General features: G+C 54.5%; 1 long non-coding RNA gene across 1 annotated transcript; it reads right to left on the reverse strand.

Moving 5' to 3' along the window:
- Positions 1-23: 23 nt before the first annotated feature.
- Positions 24-3,313, reverse strand: LOC115942273 (uncharacterized). Its single transcript, XR_014141919.1, has 3 exons — positions 2,853-3,313; positions 921-1,090; positions 24-311 (listed from the first exon to the last, which is right to left on the reverse strand). It is a non-coding gene; the product is annotated as an uncharacterized LOC115942273 (long non-coding RNA).
- Between the last annotated feature and the right edge of the window lie 306 nt (positions 3,314-3,619).

Genomic DNA, 3,619 nt, shown 5'->3' on the forward strand with positions numbered 1-3,619 from the left:
AAAAAAAAAAAGAAATAGGAATGAAGAGAAAGTGTACCCGTGATTCTGTGCACTAAGGAGTTTGGGCAGCTCGGATGCATATGTAAAAGGATGGTGGCGGGGTTACTTGGCTCTTACTTCACTCGCTGTTAGATCTGGTTTGCTTGCTCCTCAAGTATTTCCAGGATGTAGGCCACCCATCGATGGTCCAAGATGGGCCATTTATGGATTTCTCTCACTTCCAGGTGTAAGCAGGAGTCAGTAGGGTGCAAACGGCCCTCAGCAAGGAGCCAGTCCTGGCACTCAGTGAAGAACCAAGCCCATGGCCCTTCCTTGGAGGAGAGGCAGTACACAGATGATTAGCAATGATTTCGGATGGGGCCCCAAGGAGGGACCCTAGCAAGGTCAGGGGAAGCTTCCCAGAGGAGGCGACCCTTGAGGCAAATAAACAGATTTCAGTCAGCAAGAGCCTGAGGACCCTTCTTCACTCCCATAGATCTTCCCTGCCAATCTAGTCTGTCTTTCCTTATTTTCGGGTCTCCCCACTGCTTTCCAGGGCTAGTGAGGGACAGGGATAATTTCCTACCAATGTACACAGAAGGAAATCTGAGAGTGGCTAAAGGACCATCCAAGGTTTTGTCGTTAAAACTGAAGAATGACCACAGGGTGCCCAGCGAGGGCTAGACATTTGGATACTCGACACAGAAGAAATAGAGGACAGCCTCTATTTCCTCGGGGAACTTGTTATCATTGGGAGATAAGATATATAAAAGAAAAACCAAAAATAATTATAAAGGCAATGTGCAAATAATCCATTGCCCAGCTATTTATCCAGGACTCGTTATCTGCAAGGTATTCTGTGAGGCACCTGGATGGGGGTGGGGAGAGTTGGTAAATATAATATAATATGGTAAATATAGTCCCAGCCCTTAAGAACTCACCATTTAACCAGACTGCGGGGGAGGCAGGGTGGCAGGAGGAGGAAGCTGGCCGTCCCTGGATATAACAGCTGACACTGAGGATTGTAGGGGGTAAGGAGTGGATCAGGGGTTTGCTGGTATTTGCGGGTCGGATAGGATTTTTCCAGAAAAGTTTCCTGAAGGTGATGATACTGGAAAATAGAGGAGACAAAGAAGAATAAGAGAGAATAAACGAAACATTTTCCCATACTCATCCTTCCGCACCCAGTCCAGTAAAGAAGGCTTCCCAGGCAAAACGAGATGCTCCCCGCTACAGGCTCTGAAAGCATCCCCATGACAGAAAGAACCGCATTGCTGCACTTATTTCCCTGCCTGCTTGACCCAGCACAAGGGCCCTGCATGCCAGAAAGCAGGCAAGAAAGGAAGGAAGGCTTTGACTCTAAGGAGGCTGGGTATTGTGTTCACAGTAGAGGGTCTCACTTTGTTTTTGTCTACTTATTTTTACTTGCCACTCATTTATCAAACCATGACTTGCTTATAAGACACAAATCCTAAGCGTACATATGTTTGTACGTAAATGAATTTCTACATATGCTCATAGCTGTGTAACCAGCACCCAGATCAAGCTACAGAATGCTTCTAGCACCCCAGACACTGTGGGATGCCTCACTGTACGAGGGTCCCTGCCATTGTGGCTGGAGGAGCTGAACCAGTAGGGTGATCTATCTAGGGAGTACAATCTAAGGAAATCATGAAAGAATTTCAGGCGTTTGGGCTGAAGAAGCCAAGTGCTGGGGCAAGGTCATGTGCCTGAAGGACTAACATGCCCAGAGCAATCAGCCTTGTCCTGCGGGTGGCTGTGGGGAGCCACAGGGAGGGGCATTTCAGTTGAGCTCGAAACCCTTCCTTACAACTGGAGCTGACTCACATTGGAAGCAAACCCACAGGAAATGATAGGTAAGGTCCCCAACAGTAAGAGGTATCAGTCAAGAACAGGACTGACAAGCATTTATCAGCAATTATGGGGCAGGAATAGGGTACTCGAGTTGGAGATTGTTCTTTCCAACTTTCAGCTTCTATGGTTCTAGAAGTCTGTAAGATTGGCAGAGAGGATCCAATCAAACGCTTGTCCTTATGATTTGTTTTTGTTTTTGTTTTCCAGAAGATAACTTGTTACTGAATCACAAGTACTCTGCAGACTCACCATTAGCACCATTGAATAAGTCATTGTTATTACCTCCCAACCCACTGAGCCAGAGAGACCCCATGCGACTCTGCTCCCAGGTGCCCAGAGTCTAGGGGGGATGGAGCAGATGCATCCAGTACCTGCAAGAGAAGTTGGTTACCTGTCCTCATGCCGAGTTGTCATGAGAGCACCCCCCCTCCTACCTCCTCAGCCCCTTCAGCTCTGGTCCCCCCAGAGGGCCAGTGGCCATGATGTCATGGCTCCTGCCCCTGCTAGAACACCTGAGCAGAGGTGACACGCTGGAACTTACTGCTCAGCCTCCAGGGACCAATGCAGGAGCCCTGGCTCCCTCAGAAGCTGGGCCACACAGGACTCACCAGGTCCATGGTCACCTGGGCGGAGGGACAGGCTGTGCCAACCGCAGGCTCCTCCAAGAACTACCAGTCTGGAGACTAAACCTCTCACCCCGCAACCCCACCCGGGTTTTTCCAGGGAAAAAAAAAGGAATTTTCCTCAGAACTCTTTTTTACCCCCCTAGAGAACTATTTCGGCATTCCTTCTGGGATTCCTCCAGATCGCTGCCCTTTCCATCCCGCCTCCCCCTCCCCCCTCCCCACCAGGAAGAAGGAGAGAGATGGAGTCTACATCTTCCTCCTTCCTACACCTGTCCAGCGCTCAGATGAGATGCGGCAGGTGAAGACCAGCTCTCAGGCGGAGCTTAGAGTGAAGATGGGAGGTTTCTAAGGTTCTCTGTCTAAAGTGCTTACCCTCTTGAGGTTCTAACGAAAGCCATGAATACTCTCCCAAGGAAAAAAAAATGTATGTAGGTGATTTTGTCTTCTATTCCGGGGGAAGAAGGGGGCGCTGTCAGACCCTCGAAGTCCATCTGTGAAGCCCCTAAGTGCAGGGGGCTGTGCTCGGGGATTCCTCCACCTAAAGCCCTAGGCCAGGTTGGATCTGGGGGGAAACCGGAGCGCCCCGAGCCTACGCGAAGCGCTGGAAGATCCCGCCCTCCAGCCTGTGTGAGCATCCAGGGCGTCTCGGGCTCAGTTCGCCCAGCTCTGCAAGGGGGCTCAGGCCCCGCCGCCCCCGGGGAGCCGTGCTAGGAGGCCGGTGGGACGGGCAGCTGGAGAGGGGGTGGGAGCCGAGCGCGGCAGCCGGTCGGTCTCCTGCAGCCGGGGAGGGTGAGCGTGGGTTCGGGAAGCAGGGGGAGGCCGGCGCCCTGCCCGCACCAGGAGGGCGCGGGCCCCGACGCCGTGCCCGCCCGCCGCCGACGCGCCGCCGACGCGCCCCCGCCGCTCCCCGGGCCCGAGGGCGGGGCCCCTCGCCGGGCCGCCCCTCCCCGCCCCTCCCTCCCGGCCGCCGGCCTCCCCGGGCCCCGCCGGCCCTCCCGCGGGCGGCGCGGCACTCGGGCACCCGCGCGCGGAGCCAGCCGCCGCCAGCCCGCCAGCCCGCCAGCCGGGGCCATGGGCTGCGACGGCCGCGTGTCCGGGCTGCTCCGCCGCAACCTGCAGCCCACGCTCACCTACTGGAG

Source organism: Leptonychotes weddellii, unplaced genomic scaffold (genome assembly GCF_054177405.1).
Source record: "Leptonychotes weddellii isolate Sample4059 unplaced genomic scaffold, ASM5417740v2 HiC_scaffold_18298, whole genome shotgun sequence".
Classification (NCBI taxonomy): Eukaryota; Metazoa; Chordata; class Mammalia; order Carnivora; family Phocidae; genus Leptonychotes; species Leptonychotes weddellii.